This window comes from Pelobates fuscus, chromosome 2 (genome assembly GCF_036172605.1).
Source record: "Pelobates fuscus isolate aPelFus1 chromosome 2, aPelFus1.pri, whole genome shotgun sequence".
NCBI lineage: Eukaryota > Metazoa > Chordata > Amphibia > Anura > Pelobatidae > Pelobates > Pelobates fuscus.
In genome coordinates this window covers 418,229,709-418,249,104 of record NC_086318.1, presented here as the reverse complement: position 1 = coordinate 418,249,104, position 19,396 = coordinate 418,229,709, and the positions used below count along the sequence as shown (strand labels likewise).

General features: G+C 41.2%; 1 protein-coding gene across 6 annotated transcripts in view; it reads right to left on the bottom strand.

Annotated features, from left to right (window-relative positions):
- Positions 1–19,396, bottom strand: part of PLCB4 (phospholipase C beta 4) — a 319,240-nt gene that overhangs the window by 257,804 nt on the left and 42,040 nt on the right. For 4 of the 6 annotated variants that reach the window (XM_063444007.1, XM_063444012.1, XM_063444013.1 and 1 more), the window contains exon 1: positions 4,022–4,225. The exons of 1 other annotated variant lie outside the window; for it this stretch is intronic. The gene's annotated coding sequence lies outside the window, so the exon portion shown is untranslated. Of the gene's footprint in view, positions 1–3,687; positions 3,744–4,021; positions 4,226–19,396 lie in introns of those variants that run through there. One more of the 6 variants, XM_063444009.1, reaches the window with a different exon arrangement.

Here is a 19,396-nt window from a genome sequence, read left to right as displayed (position 1 = left end):
TTGTGCTACTAACAGTAATAGATTAGAATACGTCTATCTCACTGTAATTTTTAAACTCAGTTTAACATTTTCATATTGACTTTTACTAGTAGAAATTGGCCCGGGGCTTTCGTTTTCCCCCCAATAGACTTTAAGTGAATGTTCTGTAAAATAACAAAATGACAATCAAAACACAAGAAAGACACTTAGCAGGTGCTATGTGAAATATTAAATGCAATGAGTCATCTGCTAGTCATTCCCAGGCAATACTAGTAATTACTAAGGGATAGCCCAGCATCAACAGCAACCACTAAGCATTAAGCATTGGTGTTATTTCCATATAACATGTAATATGTCCTATCTCTAGGGAAGCAATGTGATTTACATGTCCTATCGACAGATTCTCACATTCTTAACATTTTCATTGATGATTAGCGATGAGAAAAATGTAAAGAACACACAGCTTACTCAATATATTATATTATGTGTATATTATTTAAAAGACACACATGGACAGTGACATCACCTGTGCAATTATTCTCCGTAACGCACAGGTAATAATGACCAGACCACCTCCATGCAGTCTGGGGGCCCTAATCTCAGGCAGAATGGGGCATTCACATGCTGATGAGAACGAGATTGTTGGGAGCGACACAAACAAGTGGCAACTACATTCACTTAATGACAGCAGCTAAAATAGCGGCTGCCCAGGACTGTGACTCCCACTACTCTCAGGCAGTACAGAAATAATATGTTCTAGTGATATTCTTACTCTAAGTGTAAAATAGAGGTTCAAGTGCGGTATTTAAACACTACACATTAACACCTGCATTAGTCTAACACTACTCTACACATTGACCCCTACATTACCCTATTACACTACACTACACATTAACCCCTATTAGTCTAACACATTACATTACACGTTAATCCCTACATTAGTTTAACACACTGCACATTAAACCCTACCTCTATTAGTGCAACACACTACTTTACAAATTAACCCCTACATTAGTCTAACACTACTCTACACATTGACCCCTACATTACCCTATTACACTACACTACACATTAACCCCTATGTTAGTATAACACACTACACATTAACCCCTACATTACCCTAATATACTACACATCAACCCTTATTAGTCAAACACATTACATTACACGTTAATCCCTACATTAGTGTAACACACTACTCTAGACATTAACCCCTATTAGTCTAACACATTACATTACACGTTAATCCCTACATTAGTTTAACACACTGCACATTAAACCCTACCTCTATTAGTGCAACACACTACTTTACATATTAACCCCTACATTAATCAAACACACTACATTACACGTTAACCCCCACATTAGTGTAACACACTATTCTACACATTGACCCCTGCATTAATGTAACACACTACATTACACATTAATCCCTGCATTAGTGTAACACACTACATTACACATTAACCCCTACTAGTGTAACACACTACGTTACACATTAACCCCTACATTAGTGTAACACTACACTACACACAAACCCCTACATTCGTGTAACACACTACTCTAGACATTGACCCGCATTAGTGTAAACACACTATTCTACACATTGACCCTTGCATTAATTTAGCATACTACATTACACATTAATCCCTGCATTAGTGTAACACACTACATAACACATTAACCCCTACCAGTGTAACACACTATGTTACACACTAACCCCTACATTAGTGTAACACTACTCTACACATTGACCACTGCATTAGTGTAACACACTACATTACACATTAACCCCTACATTACTGCAACATACTATGTTACACACTAACCCCTACATTAGTGTAACACACTACATTACACATTAACCCCTATTAGTGTAACACACTAATCACATGCATTAGTGTAACACACTACATTACACATTAACCCCTACATTAGTGTAACACTACACACTAACCCCTACATTAGTGTAACACACCATACTACACATTAACCTTACATTAGTCTAACACACTGCACATTAATGCCCATTTCATCCTTAGACACTACACTAGCAATACACATTAATCCCTACACTACTAAAAAACACGAAACATTAACCATTACACTAACTCTAAACATTAAACTCCACATTACCTTGTCACATGTACACTAACCCTAAACTAAACTAATTAATATATCTATCAGTATAATGTACATAGTAAAACAGTATTACATTTACCAAAATTTGTGTCCAATATCTAGGGTACAATGGTTAGTGTGACTGGTATAGCTTAATGTAGCACAGTGTCACTGGGTTAATGCATAATGTAAACTTAAGAGAACCATGTTGTGGAAACCCATTTATTTCTGAGCCATTTATTATAGAGAAGTACTGCAGACCCTACAGTTACAGTAACAGGCAAACTAGTAGTCTAATGATAGAAGCAATGAACCCAGAATTAGAACTATTATTTTGTATACAAAGCCTTCTGTTTATTGCAAGGAACACCTTATGCCAGCCAAGTCTGGGAACTGACATTACATATCAACAAAGTTATGTCAGGTCAATAACACAATGTAAAATCCAGCAGGAAAAACTCCCATCATTAACCCATGTTCTGCCTTAGCAATATGTTGCTGGCACCAACAAATCCTAGGTTCCAATAAACAAAGCAAAGGATCCTATGTTATAATTATACTGCAAGACACTAGATTATAATAAACATATTGCAGGATGCTATGCAATAATAAACATATTGCATAATGCTAAGTAATAATGAACATATAGCAAGACACTAGGTTATAATAAACATATAGCAGGACACTAGGGTATAATAAACATATAGCAGGATGCTATGCAATAATAAACATATAGAAGGACTCTAGGTTATAATAAACATATTGCAGAATGCTAAGTAATAATGAACACATAGGACACTAGGTTATAATAAGCATAGCACGACACTAGGTTTTAATAAACATATAGCAGAATGATATGCAATAATAAACATATGGCAGGACACTAGGTTATAATAAACATATTGCAGGATGCTATGCAATAATAAACATATAGCAAGACTCTAGGTTATAATAATCATATTGCAGAATGCTAAGTAATAATAAACACATAGCAGGACACTAGGTTATAATAAACATAGCAGGACACTATGTTTTAATAAACATATTGCAGAATGCTATGCAATAATAAACATATAGCACGACTCTAGGTTATAATAATCATATTGCAGAATGCTAAGTAATAATAAACACATAGCAGGACACTAGGTTATAATAAACATAGCAGGACACTATGTTTTAATAAACTAATTGCAAAATGCTATGCAATAATAAACATATAGCACGACTCTAGGTTATAATAAACATATAGCAGGACACTAGTTTATAATAAACATATAGCAGGACACTAGGTTATAATAAACATATAGCAGGACACTACTTTGTAATAAACATATAGCAGGACACTAGTTTATAATAAATATATAGCAGGATACTAGTTTATAATAAACATATAGCAGGACACTAAGTTATAGTAAACATATAGCAGGGGGTGCACAGAGAAGAGAAGGGATTGGGGGATTATAGGAGGCAATGAGATTCACAGCTATAAGTAAATTGCATTTATGAAACATAAACAGAAGCAATAGGTGCCATGGTGCAGATTAATTAACCATTTTCATGCCAGGAGGGCCTACAGCGCAACCTTACCAGCCCTGTCCAGCCAGATCTAGCCTTCCAATAAGTGAATTAATGGGATAAAGCGCTTCCTGGCAGTAATGTGAGCAGAGCAGCTGTGAGCAGCACAGGTTGTCATGCAGGAGGGTCCTGCTAGGATGAGGAGAGATGAGATGGTCCTCCAGCAGTAACCCCCCACCACCCACCTTTACCCCCAGTGCCCCCCACCCACCCCCCAGGTCCCATCTGCTATCCAAGGACAGTGATGAATGGCCAGGCTGAGGATGATACAATGTATCCATGGAGAGTAGAACGCTGGCAATGTATCAGACACACTGTGACAATGCCCCCCCACACCCCGGCTAACCTGCTGCCGTATCCAGTCAGTGTGCCCGTGCTGCCAGCCCGGCTGCCTTTATATCACACTCTGCTTGTCATTGGGACTTGCCCGGTCCGGCAGTGAGCCCGAGACACCCGTCCCTGGAGGGGGGCGTGTGCGCGCTGCGCGTGCCTGCGGTCACAGCTCCAGCCCTGGCAGCTCGCCGCCTCCTGCTCACAGCCGCTCCGCGGGCACGCGCGCTCCCTGCGCAAGGACAGGCTGGGGGACTAGGGAGGGCGCGCGCGCGCGTGCACGGAGTGTCCCTTACTCCTCCCTCCCCCCAGCAACTCTCAGCCTGTCACAGGGACAGCGGCTAGCTCACTGAGTGTGTGCTGAGCGGAGCTAGCTCACTGAGTGTCTGTATCATCTGGGCTGGCTCTCTGAGAGTCTGGCTAGCTCACTGAGTGTCTGTATCATCTGGGCTAGCTATCTGAGAGTCTGGCTAGTTCACTGAGTGTCTGTATCATCTGTGCTAGCTATCTGAGTCTGGCTGAGCGGAGCTAGCTCACTGAGTGTCTGCTGAGCAGGGATAGCTCACCGAGTGTCTGTATCCTCTGGGCTGGCTCTCTGAGAGTCTGGCTAGCTCACTGAGTGTCTGCTGAGCAGGGATAGCTCACTGAGTGTCTGTATCATCTGGGCTGGCTCTCTGAGAGTCTGGCTAGCTCACTGAGTGTCTGCTGAGCAGGGATAGCTCACTGAGTGTCTGTATCATCTGGGCTGGCTCTCTGAGAGTCTGGCTAGCTCACTGAGTGTCTGTATCATCTGGGCTAGCTATCTGAGAGTCTGGCTAGTTCACTGAGTGTCTGTATCATCTGTGCTAGCTATCTGAGTCTGGCTGAGCGGAGCTAGCTAACTGAGTGTCTGCTGAGCAGGGATAGCTCACCGAGTGTCTGTATCCTCTGGGCTGGCTCTCTGAGAGTCTGGCTAGCTCACTGAGTGTCTGCTGAGCAGGGATAGCTCACTGAGTGTCTGTATCATCTGGGCTGGCTCTCTGAGAGTCTGGCTAGCTCACTGAGTGTCTGTATCATCTGGGCTAGCTATCTGAGAGTCTGGCTAGTTCACTGAGTGTCTGTATCATCTGTGCTAGCTATCTGAGTCTGGCTGAGCGGAGCTAGCTCACTGAGTGTCTGCTGAGCAGGGATAGCTCACCGAGTGTCTGTATCCTCTGGGCTGGCTCTCTGAGAGTCTGGCTAGCTCACTGAGTGTCTGCTGAGCAGGGATAGCTCACTGAGTGTCTGTATCATCTGGGCTGGCTCTCTGAGAGTCTGGCTAGCTCACTGAGTGTCTGCTGAGCAGGGATAGCTCACTGAGTGTCTGTATCATCTGGGCTGGCTCTCTGAGAGTCTGGCTAGCTCACTGAGTGTCTGTATCATCTGGGCTAGCTATCTGAGAGTCTGGCTAGTTCACTGAGTGTCTGTATCATCTGTGCTAGCTATCTGAGTCTGGCTGAGCGGAGCTAGCTAACTGAGTGTCTGCTGAGCAGGGATAGCTCACCGAGTGTCTGTATCCTCTGGGCTGGCTCTCTGAGAGTCTGGCTAGCTCACTGAGTGTCTGCTGAGCAGGGATAGCTCACTGAGTGTCTGTATCATCTGGGCTGGCTCTCTGAGAGTCTGGCTAGCTCACTGAGTGTCTGTATCATCTGGGCTAGCTATCTGAGAGTCTGGCTGAGCGGAGCTAGCTCACCGAGTGTCTGGCTGAGCAGGGCTAGCTCGCTGACAGGCTGAGTAGGGATAGCTCGTTGAGCAGGGCTAGCTCACTGAATATCTGGCTAAGTAGGGCTATTGAAGGGCATACCTGGGTAAAGTATGCTCACTGTGATATCAGACCAACTATAACTTTGTGTTTGCCTGAGATATTATTTACTGTCAGAGAGATCAATAAGTAATAGTAATGATAATCAGCAATAAATTACAAAGTAATAATAAAAATTATTATTATTAGCATAGCGACAGCATATTCTGCAGCGCTTTACAATTAATGGTGTTTACAGGCATTGAAGACCTTGCTCAAACAAACTTCCAATCTATGAGAACAAACTTACAATCGCATCAATAAACCAGCAGTAATAATAATTACCAATACATTATTACATGAAGTAATAAGTGATTAGAAGCAATTACAAAGTAATAATAATGCAATACATTACAAATATTCATTTTAATAATCATTATATTGGATCCATGCATCCTGGACAGCTGATGAGGCTATAGGATAGAGAATGAGCTCTGCTATTGGTTTTACCCATGTCTAAGTCGCAATATATTAACTCCTGGGACCAAACATTAGGTATCGGCGCTGTTTCACATAATATTTAGAATGTTCCATTTAATAACCCACAATGCCACGGCTACTGTATCAGTAGTGCCTACTTTGATACTACCTATTTTAGGATTTTTGCTGAATTAACTTTTTTTCTTATTACATAACAGTTGAATAATGGGTTTCTTTTGCTCATCTTAAAACAGAACAGTTGGTCTCCAGGCTAAGGTCATGTATGTAATTTGGGCCTGTTAAATACAGGTTAATTTTCATTGGGCTAGCTCTAGTTATCTTGGCTACTGAGTACTGTTAAATAAAAGATAACAGGCTGTCCAATAAAGTACAAATTAAATTGGACTTTTAAATGGAAGATATAATTATCAAATTATCAAAAGAACCCTTGGTATTTTTGTCAGTGAAATTTTTTTTTTTATTCAAATTAGGGACTCATTTGTCTCAGTATTTCCTGCATCTGACACTTTTATACACTGGGCGGAGCTACTGCCGTCTAGAAGTGTCAGTCTCTGAGCCATCACCAGTGACATCTGCAGCAACATTAGCTGTATTTATGTAGGGTCTAAGGGGTCCTCCATAGACCTCAATGCTGTACTCTTTAAGAAGACTGGTCTGAAGAAAATGGTGGCACCCATGAGAGACAGGTTTAGGTAAATAAATCTCACCTTTCCCTGCCCCACCCAGCCACCGGACTACCAGCGTCGATGTTCTCATCGGGGGTCTTTGCAAACGGTTAAAGTGCGGCATTAATTGTATGCTAGTGTTGAATATGTAACAAAGTTTAATATAAAAGGATAATGAGGAGACAGGTAAAGAAGTCAAGGTGCAGTTGTTCCCATATTAACTCCTTAGACATCATTCATTCACAAATTTCCTGCATACCTATCCATTGTAAGGATTATATTCAATTTTTTTAGTGGGGAAGAGAGGGGAAGAAATATCTCCTGTTATATCACCGGTTGTCTGATCCACATCCTGGGGTTGTAACCAGGTTCATTTATAAAAGTGCTAATTTCTATTGAAATCTGAACTTTTTGTAAAAAAAAAAAAAAAGACAACACACTCCTAACACGTAAAGCACTTCAGCTAGCTAAAAAGTGCTTTAGAGGTCTGGAGTTTCTCTTTAAAGGAATGCTCCAAGCACCATAATCACAACATCACACTGTATTGGTTATGATACTAGGACTGCATTGGCACTACCCAGTGTAGCTATTCAAACTGTTTGCTGAGGGTTACCAGCTCTCTGCGTTGAGCTAAGTTTGGCAGTGCAGGGCTCCCAACTAGGATACACACTCTTAATGTATTCTATTATATCCTTTATGTATCGAGTTAAATATAAAAATATATTACATTCTAATTAGGGAGAAATAAGCAGGCAACAACCATTAATGAAAAAAACAAAACATTAGGAACAAGTGATATAGAGGCTAGAATGATTTTTTTTATTTATTTTTTTTTTATTTTCTTAGCAACAGACTGTTATTAAACATATAAATATTGGAAGACATAATATCCCATTTTAATTCATGTATAAAGACTAACAGTCACAGTAAAAAAAAATATACATTGAAAAAGGGCGATTAACTAAATAGCAAGTCGTGGTAAGTGGCCTAACTGACGTGACATAAAATAGACCATATTACAGAGTTGGAAAAAAATCTGTAATTCTGCAAATATATTTTTTTTTACCCAAATACAGCTCATTTAGCCTTAATTTTGCAATTTTTTCAAGTTGTTAATCCACTAGGTACAACAAACTATTTAGTGAATAAGTTCCAGAGCATTTTTACTGCACTGTAAGTGCCTTTCATTTATTTGGCATCGCACGTCTCTATAATGAATTCATTAAATGTGTTTAGGACAAACAGGTGGATGTGCGACGCTATGAACTAAAACTCTATTGGATATTTATACAAGTTTACAAATTGCTGCAGTTCTAAGCAGGGTTGGACTGTGAAAAAAATCCAGCCCAGGCATTTAAAGGCAAAGCAGCCCTAGGAGTAGCATGGCCCAAGAGGGTGCATGTTGTGTCATTAACAATGACATTCATGCCTCTCCAAAATAGGCATATTTGTTTAATACTCCTCAGGGCAGTCCACGTGTAGCGTGAGGGTGAGAGGCGATGTGTGTGAGAGGGAGACGATAGCGGATGCTGTGTAAGGGCGGAATAAGAGATCTAGAGTGTGGAAGGGGGACATGAGGCTGCAGGGTGTGAGAAGGGGACATGAGGCTGCAGGGTGTGAGAAGGGGACATGAGGCTGCAGTGTGTGAGAAGGGGACATGAGGCTGCAGGGTGTGAGAAGGGGACATGAGGCTGCAGTGTGTGAGAAGGAGACATGGGGCTGCAGTGTGTGGGAATTGGACATGGGGCTGCAGGGTGTGGGAATTGGACATGGGGCTGCAGGGTGTGGGAAGGGGACATGGGGCTGCAGGGTGTGGGAAGGGGACATGGGGCTGCTGGGTGTGAGGGTGAAAGGGGTTGCAGGGTGCAAAAGGTAACATGGGCTGCTGGGTAAGAGAGGAAATGGTGCTGCTGGGTGATAGGGGATGCTGGGTGAGAAGTGGATAATGGCTGCTGGATTAGGGGAAAAAGGCATCTGGGTGAGAAGTGGGGACAGTGGTTGCTGGGTGGAAGGGCAGTGGCTGCTGGGTGAGAGGGGGAGACAGGGGATACAGGGTATGAGATGGGATAAGGGGCTGCTGGTGTGAGGGGGACATGGGGCTGCTGGTGAGAAGAAAGGCAGAGGTCATATGGGACTGCAGGGTGGGACAGGGGCTGCAGGGTATGAGAGGGGAAATGGGGCTGCTGGGTGAGAGGGGGGCATGGACTGCTGGGTGAGACAGTGGATGCCAGGTATGAGAGGGGACATGGGGCCGCTGGGTGAGAGTGGGGACATGGGACTGCTGGGTGAGAGGGGGGACATGGGGCTGCTGGGTGAGAAGAAGGGAAGGGTGTGAGAGGGCTCATGGGGCGGCAGGGTGAGAGAAGGAAACAGGGCTGCAGAAACAGGGCTGCAGTGTATGAGAGGGGACATGAGGATGCAAGGTGAGAGTGGGGCAGGGGCTGCTGGGTGAGATATGGGGAACATGGAGCTGCTGGGTGAAATGGGGGTCAGAGAGGCTGCTGGGTGAAATGGGTGAGACAGGGACTGCTGGGTGAGATGGGGGACACGGGCTGCTGGGTGAGATGGGGGACACAGGGGCTGCTGGGTGAAATGGGGGAGTCAAGGACTGCTGGGTGAGATGGGGGACATGGGGCTTCTGGGTGAAATGGGGGACATGGGGCTGCTGGGTGAAATGGGGGAGACAGGGGCTGCTGGGTGAGACAGGGAACATGGGGCTTCTGGGTGAAATGGGGGAGACAGAGGCTGCTGGGTGAGAGGTGGGAACAGGAGCTGCTGGGTGAGAGGTGGGGACAGGAGCTGCTGGGTGAGAGGTGGGGACAGGGCTGCTGGGTTGGGGGGTAGGGGCTGCTGGGTGAGACAGGGGATGGAGGCTATGAGAGGGGACATGGGACTGCTGGGTGAGAGGGGGTCCCCCCTCTCACCCAGCAGTCCCATGTCCCCTCTCATAGCCTCCATCCGGGACTGCTGGGCGAGAGAGGGGACATGGGACTGCTAGGCGAGAGAGGGGCAGGGGCTGCAAGGTGTGAGAGGGAGGGACAGGGGCTGCAAGGTGTGGGGGGGGGGGCACGGGCTGCTGGGTGAGAGGGGACATGGGGCAAAAAAACTACTTTCATTTCTAACTCATTATTTAAAAAAAAAAACTGCACAGTTTACTCTTCCTTACCTTGATCCTTGTCAGGAGAGGATGCAGGGGAGGAATTCTTTTCCCTGGTGGTCCAGTGGAAGAAGTATCTGGTCTACACCCCTTGAAATCAGTGTACAGGCTGGCGAGAGAGATCTTCGATCTCCCCACCCCACAGAGCTCCCGCTGTTGGCCGGAGGTCAAGCAGCACCAGCCCTACAGGGGCAGGTCGGGAAGATCTCCCCTGCCAGCATCGGCCCATGGCCCATGGCATTTGCCTGGTTTGCCCAATGGCCAGTCCAGGCCTGGTTCTAAGCTATTCTAAGAGACTGGGATTGCTGCAGGGTACTGTCTGCATCACAAACCTGGCAATCATGCAGAGTTATTGTACTTTGACTGACTCATTATATAGGCTATACGTTCCCTTCTATCAATGTCAGCACTGCCCATTACCCTTTGCTGATAAAAATGTAAGTTTAATAAAGATTACTTACCTCGTTTCCAGCAATGTGACTTCTCCGCTACAGCTGTCTGCTCCACCTTTGAAGACGTCAGTATGCCTGCTGACATCTTTTGTGGTTTTCTCCAATTGGATTGGTAATATGCAGGTGTGTCCAAGCTCCGCACTCCTCCAATCAAATGCTGCCATTTTTCAATCAGTTCTGGACGAGGGTGTGCCTCTAGTGGCTGTCATGAAGCCATAGTAATCATTGTTCCGTTTAATCACACTCTGTCAAAATACAATGCAACAAGTACAAGCAGGGGCGGACTGAGCACTCGGGCAAATCGGTCACTAGTTGAATAAAATAAAAATAAAAGCACAAGCAGTTAAGGGGACACTATAGTCACAAGAAAAACTACAGTTTAATGTAGTTATTCTGGTGTCTACTGCCTGTCCCTGCAGGCTTTTTCATGTGAACACTGTGCAGGAACACATCTAGTAGCAGTCACTCAGATGGGCTCTAGAGGTGCTTCCCGGGTCAGTGCTGCCCATTGTGAACGCTCCTCATAGAGAAGCATTGATTCAATGCATCTCTATGAGGAGATGCTGATTGGCGCAGGATGGTGTTTTGCCATGCATGTGCAATAGCCTTCCAGTGCTTGCCTATATAATTTTAATGATCTCAATTCTAATGATCTCAGCCAAGGAAGCAGAGTGGGGGCGGGGTCAGCCATGAGGGGACCGGGGACCTAATTGGCTATTTTAACCCCTTCAGGACCGCTGACGGTTCAGGACCGTCAGCGGTAAAACGTGCGTTTGGACCGCTGACGGTCCTGAACCGTCATAACGGTTTTGGGCTACTTACCTGATCGCCGTCGGTCCCACGGCGGCGATCAGCTCTCCTCCCGGTCCAGGGGGACTGCCTGTCTGCCCGGGCAGTCCCCCCTCGGCAGATCAGGACCCCACGGCCATGTGATCACTCGATCACATGACCGCAATAGGGGTCTTTGTATCTGCCTGCAGGGGGACTGTCTGTGCTGACAGGCAGTCTCCCTGCAAGTGTAAAATCATAAAATAAAGTAAAAAAAAAAAAAATCAGTGTAAAAAAAATTATAATATGTGTATATATATGATATATATACATGTATTATATCTATATATATAATATATGTATATGTATCATATATATAATGTCACACTAAGTGTATTTTTATATTTATATATACGTATATTAATATAAAAATACACTTATATTTAAATTACACACGAATATATACAATATATATAATAACTATATATATGGTATATATATATTATTATAAAATACAAATAATATGTTAATAAAAATAAATAACAAAAAATAAAAATAATTTTTAATAATTAAAAAAAAATTATATATATATATTCAATTTTATTCTAACAGTATTTTGATATTGATATATATATATTTATATCAAAATACACTTAGAATGTAATGATATATATATCTATGTATAAATAAATAAATAAAAATAATACGAAATATACATATGTCCACATACAAAATTACATTAATAATTTCATAAATATACACGTAGACGTCAAATATATAAATATGTATATATATTAAAATTCTACGTGCATATTTATGTAATATTTTTACCTAATTAAGTAATTTTAATGATTGCAATTTGAGGGACCTGCCTGCCAACCCAGGCCAAAAGTCCAGATAATTTAATTTGCTAGCACTGTGCTTAACCCTGTAACTTTCTATGACACCCTAAATCCTGTACATGGGGGTACTGTTTTACTCGGGAGACTTCGCTGAACACAAATATTAGTGTTTCAAAACAGTAAAACATATCACAGCGATGATATTGTCAGTGAAAGTGAAGTTGTTTGCATTTTTCACACACAAACAGCTCTTTCACTGAGGATATTATTGCTGTGATATATTTTACTGTTCTGATACACTAATATTTGTGTTCAGCGAAGTCTCCTGAGTATAACAGTACCCCACATGTAGAGGTTTTATAGTGTTTGTGAAAGTTACAGGGTCAAATATAAGGCTTGATTTTACTTTTTTTTTTTTTATTGAAATTTGTCAGATTGGTTAGGTTGCCTTTGACAGCGCATGGTAGCCAAGGAATGAGAATAAGCCCCATGATGGCATACCAGTTACAAAAGAAGACAACCCAAGGTATTGCAAATGGGGTATGTTCAGCCTTTTTTAGTAGCCACTTAGTCACAAACACCGGCCAAAGTTAGCGGTTTTTGCATTTTTAACACACAAACAAATATAAATGCTAACTTTGGCCAGTGTTTGTGACTAGGTGGCTACTAAAAAAGACTGGACATACCCCATTTTAAATACCCTGGGTTGTCTACTTTAAAAAATATGTACATGTTAGGTGTGTTTCGGGGATTTATGACAGATAACGGTGTAACAATGTCACTATTGATACATATAAAATATATATATATTGAAACAGCAATTTCCTACTTGTATTTATAGGCCTATAACTTGCAAAAAAAAGCAATAAAGCATGTAAACACTGGGTGTTTTTAAACTCGGGACAAAATTTTGAATCTATTTAGCAGTTTTTTTCATTAGCTTTTGTAGATAAGTAAAAGATTTTTCAAGTAAAAGTCCAAAAACATGTTTTTTTTTTTATTTTTCACCATATTTTTTTTTTTTTTTAAATACAATATATGATATAATATAAATACTGGTATGTAAAGAAAGCCCTTCTTGTCGTGAAAAAAACAATATATAACTTGTATGGGAACCGTAAATGAGAGAGCGGAAAATTACAGCTAAACACAAACACCACAAAAGTGTTAAAACTGCTCTGGTCCTTAACGTACAAACATCGCAAAAACAGGCCGGTCCTGAAGGGGTTAAACCTAGAGTACCAGAAATACACATTTGTATTCCTGACACTATAGTGGCTTGTAGTTTGTAACACCTGGTTTGTAATGCAAGACGCAAAATTTGGAGTCCTGCAAACACATTGCCACAATTCACACACACACCCTTATACATACATACTGCCATGCTAAACAAACACACATAAATACTACCCTATTTAACAAAAAAAAAAACAAAAAAAAACATGTATTTAAATATACTCTGAATCCACATATCCTGATACTACACACAGACATACTTACATCAGGGCTCACAGTGAAGATACACACAGAAACATACAGTCAATTTACATACACATACAATCAAATACATGGTACATCTACACCAGCATATATATCGGTCTGCAGGGGGCCCAGGTCCTAATTTTGACCGTGGACCCAGGCCACTGTCAGTCCGTGCCTGAGTAGAAGTGCACTATTATTGTAAATAAAGAGCAAAAATGAGCTCCTCTCCTCGACATTGGCTTCACCTGCAGCAGCCTGTGTCCGTATTAAACTCAATTTGCAGGAGTAGGGGCGGTGTCTATGTAATGTTTTTTAAGACCTCAGGATGTTCCATAGAAATATTGTGAGGTGCCACATGCCTCCATTGCCGTTGCATTGAAAAATGCTCTACATGAGGCAAAATCGTCTCCCCATTATGGAGTGTATTTACTAATATTATGCAAAAATAATTGTAAAACTAAATGGTGTGTGACAGAAATTCACAATAAACATTTGCTCCTTTACTGCCATAAACTAGGAATTGGAAGGCTGAAAAGGGGATAGACCGATATACAAGAAAAGTAGACAGTGTATCTGCTAGTAAAGCAGGAGTGAGGCAGCCGGCCCTTGCTCACTCAATACTGTGTGACCCTCCAGACGCGAAATGGTCCATTGGAACTTTTACAGAGAAATTGCCCTTTTGGGAGTGGGTGGGTGTACTGGGTGACTACAGAAAGCCAAGCTATGATTATTATGTGTGACATGAGGGTGCTTGTTTGTAGCTGAGGTGAGATAAGATGATTCAAGATGGCAGCCATGCAGTCAAGGGAAGCAGGGTTTGGCATGTTAAGAGCCCTGTGAATTTTCTTCGTGCTGTGCAGGAAACACTGACAGGACCGGATATCACTTTACACAAAGTAAGCGAATGCTGTAGGTAGGTCTGGTAGGGGATGTGGGGTGGGGGTGGGGGGGGGGGGGGGGTGCCTATTTACAGCACTTATAACTCATATAACACTTATAACCCAAAATGTAAACAAAATCTTTCTTTAGTCCCAAATGTAATCATTCAAAGTTTAAACCTACAGCAAAATCCTTTACCTTAATCCTCAGTTTAACTTAAACAATAAACACACCATGTACTCTATTGCTAGATTTAACCTAACTCTAACCCCTAAGCACAATAATTCTCCACATGTTAAAACACAACTATAACTCCTCTCAAGCTTTTAATCCTCCCAACACTAAACACCCTATGTAATCTAACTCCGACATTCTCCACTCTCTAACCTTAATCCTCCTTTTACACTAACCACTTCTAACAATATTTGTAACCCAGCATGCATTTACACGTTACACGTAGAAATACACACATACACATATACATACGCAGTTATTAAATATGAATATATGTTTTTTAGCTTTTTTTATGCCTGCAATGTCCAGTTTACACACTGAACAAAATTGTAAATGCAACACTTTTGTTTTTGCCCCCATATTTCATGAGCTGAACTCAAAGATCTAAGACTTTTTCTACGTACACAAAAGGCCTGTTTCTCTCAAATATTGTTCACAAATCTCTCTAAATCTGTGTTAGTGAGCACTTCTCCTTTGTCGAGATAATCCATCCAGCTCACAGGTGTGGCATATCAAGATGTTGATTAGACAGCATGATTATTGCACAGGTGTGCCTTAGGCTGGCCACAAAAAAATGTCACTCTAAATTCATTAAACTCCCTTTTTTACATTTTCTTTTTTTTCTTTGGGGTGGGAGGGGGCAACCAGGGACACCTTAAAATTCTGTGCATACAGGCACCTGAGATATAAATCTAGCCTTGCATTTTGATGAAGGTTATAGTGAAATAGAAGTTACCACACCCCATTGATAATCTCAGCCAATCCAATTCTTTCCTTTAGGGGAGCACTGCAATCATTTACATTGCAGGGGCAAAAATAAAGGGGAACTCAGCCACAGCACTTCATTGAGATAAAGGGGTGTGGGTGTCTTTAGTGGTCCTTTAAAACTTGACTTCCAGTTAGTAAATTACTAGTTATGCTAAACACAAACAAATATTTAATTTAATGGTACATGCCACCCTTAGTCTCATTATCTTCATATTGCACTTTTGAAGAATTCTTTATATAACTTCTATTTTTATGGTGGAGGCCTTAAAACATGACAGTGCTTTTATAAACCTATAATATGACTGCAGCTTTCAGCTGCAGCTTTCAGATTTGTTATACCCAATGTTTTTAACAAAAATATATTTTATTGTGTAAGTGAGTATCTGAACTTCAATCAGGTTTACTGATTGCAAATTACAGACTTGTTATACGTTTGGCATAAAGCCTAGCAGACAAAAGTACAGACGTCTTCTAGGAATAGATGAGTTTCCCTTCTTTAGAGATGACCCATCAAACCATTTGAGCAACAATTGTTTTTTTTGAAAATGTAATTCTATTTTTTATTTTTTTTTAGAAGAGATGTAGGTAATGAATCTTTTGCAAGGTTAGATATCAAATTGTCGGGGACCGCACAGCAACAGATCCCCAAAATATACATGAGCCCTACTTGGATATGACGTATGGTACCCAGCACTCTATAGATGAACAAGACAACTTTAAATGTATTCTCCAAGCACCATAACTAATATAGTGTGCTCTAGTTGTTATGGTGTCAAGTGTGCCCTAGCACCATTCCAAAGGAAAGTAGTCAAACTGTTTTAGAACAGTGTGACGTTTTACTTGGATTTCACTGGGGAAACTCACTGCTTCCACTACAGACTCCAAGTCAACTGGAAGCTTTCTGTCTGAGCTCATCCTGGCAGGGCTTAGCCCATTGGCTGAGCGCAAGTAGCTGTCTCTGCACTTCAGGCCTAGCGCAGGTAAGCTACCAAGAGCCACCAAGCAAGTTGTCCTGGTAGTTTAGAGGAGGCAGGGTAGATGCACAGTTGACCCCAGGTAAGAAGTCAAACCATTCTAAAACAGTTTGACTACCTGCAATGAGAGGGCACCCCTGCCACCAGAAACAATACAATACGCTGTAGTGCTTATGGGCAACTGAGTGTTTTTTTAATTTAAAAAAGAGAATCCATTAATACACTCGTTATGGCTTTATGGTTTTAAGGCTTAGAATATATATATATATATATATTTAAATGTGTGTCATTTTTTTTTAGATAAACAGATGCTCTGTTGCAGTAGAATGGAATATGGTAGGGTAAGGATCAATATACAAAACATACTTACCCTGATGGAGAAACTGTCCACTATGTACACACGAAGTGGCCAATTGGTTTGGTATACCTGCTCAGTAGCAGAAATAGCTAGACAGTGAAGGCATTGGGTACAACTCAATACATAAGTAACTCAATACCTCCCAGGTGCCCTTATTTAGGAGGACAGTCCCTTTTTCTAGCCTCATGTCCCTCTTTTCTTGGACCTACATATTGTTGTTATATCCGAGTGTATAACAACAATAAATGTGTTTAGAAATCAGTCTATGTAAATAAAATAGATCATTCTTGTTCTAAGCTGCATTTCAGTTGCATAAATTGTTATTATTAAGCCATCTAAAATGTATAGAACACTCCTAAAATGAAAATGTCCCTCTTTGTCCATTTGAAATGCTGGCAGGTATACATATGAGCATGGGGAAGGATTTTTATCAAAGTGACTATGACCGTAGTATGTATGCTGGTGGTGTATATGGTGGGTTTAAGCTCAGACTCCCTAGGGGCACACTGGCTATATGATATATCTGAAACAACCAAACAAGAAAGGCTTATCTGCCATATACAGTACCAGATCGACTATTCTGTTCCTGTGTTGAAGTGTTTAATAACCCAAATTTTTCTATTTGATGATTGGCAAGCTCTTAATTCCATCACAGTGTGGGCATAGCATAGCATACAATCCCAATCTCATATCGACATGGAGAAGATGCAAACAGGCTGATGTCTGGCGGCAAAGCATAATATTGTTTTTGGTTTTTTTTCAAACTCATTTTGTTTCTAATATATTTCCATGTTAATAATGTATTTACAGTATTCTGCTTCAATGCTTTAATAGCTCGTAGAATGCATCTCGTAGAGTCATAAAACACAAAGTGGTTCAGAATCTTTTAGGGCATTATTTTTGACGGTATAACAGACTTCATTAGTCAAAACAGAGTCTTACTGTCTGTCTGTCCATCCCTCTGTCAGTTACAAAGTTGTAATGTAATATTTTTGTTATCCCTAGGGGTCCTAAATAGGTAAGTTTATGCAAAATATGTGATGTGATTGAGTTCACATAATGTTTCCATGACAGTTCTTGTTTTCTAATATATTTTTCATAAGTTACATAAGGAAAACTATAGGGAGGATGCACTTTTTAAATGCTAGCCTCTTGTGTTACTTGGGCTATATGGATTTCAGGGCCCCCTAATTTTTGCTCCAAAAACCCTCCATTTAACCCGTAATCTATCCCGTAATCCAGATCTGACACAGCCTCTTCTGATCAGTCTGGTCCACCTCCAATAACCTCATCAGGCTTGATGATGATTTTATCTGATCTAATGCTTCTCACCACGATGCCCCAATCAAATGCTTCTATCTGTGGGTGTACTTGTCTACTGGAACCATCTTAAATCATCCTAGACATGTACTAAACCAGGTAGACATCACAGTAGAACATTAGTGTCTTGCTTATTAAACTGATTACTCCAAAATGTCAGTGTTTTGTGCAACCTTTCATTGTTTGTATTGAACTGAGATCCCAAAGCCTCAGTTCCTCCTATTTAGAGTATTGGGTATTTCTATTTTTTTTGAGTAATCATCTGGATTTAGTTTTTTTGTTTTTCCTGTAGTCCTCATGTATATCTGTAAATAGAAGGTTTAAAAAGGTTTAATTGACTTATTTTAGTGCAGTGAGTACTGACAATAGCAAAGACAAGTAGTCAATGCTCAACCTGTCCAAACTTTCAGGAGAAAGCACAATAAATATCAAAATAAAATAGAAGTGGATAAAAGTGTAGTAGAGAAGGTACATTAGTCAGATGAGCTAGTAGTCTTAGGAGGCAAGTTCATTGCAATAACCCAGGGTTGCCAGTTCTTTAGATGATGCATATTTTTGTCGTGCAAATGACAAGCATTGTTTTCCATCATATGGGTAAACCAGATTTTCAAGATGGTTCTATGAAAGAAGGGGACAAGCTATTTTCAAAGTTTGTCAATCAGCATTCTTGGAGCTGTACAAATGGGTCAGTTACAATGAATCAATGTTTTTTCTAGTTTTAGTTCAGAGTAGTTAGTGTTGATTGTAACGGATCGCCTGGCACACCGACTGAGTACCTCCGTTGATGGATGCTCCTAGTGTTTCCTGAGGACTCCAAGCACTCTGGCAGACACCACAATAACCGAACCGAAGAAGCATATAAATCCTCTCAAGCATATGAATGCTGTAGACAGTTGAATAGGAAACCATACGAATAGGTTTACACTCCTAGCAGTCAAACTGGAACAGCATACAATAAATCCTCCCCCAAGAATGAGACGACACTTCACTTTGAGGGTTAAAACAGGAACTACGTTTATTAACACAAGTGGCTTATAAAGGATTCTCCCATGCAAGGGAGGGATTTACAGTACACCAATCACACATGCGTTACCTCCCACACATCTCCTCCCCTCAGCATGACACATAACCCCCTTAGCCATGTCCATTATTTCCCCACTTTCTGGATGTACCCCAAATACTTAGAGTACACTCCTAAATAGGGGATCCCCTGATAGCCCTGATCTGGGTGA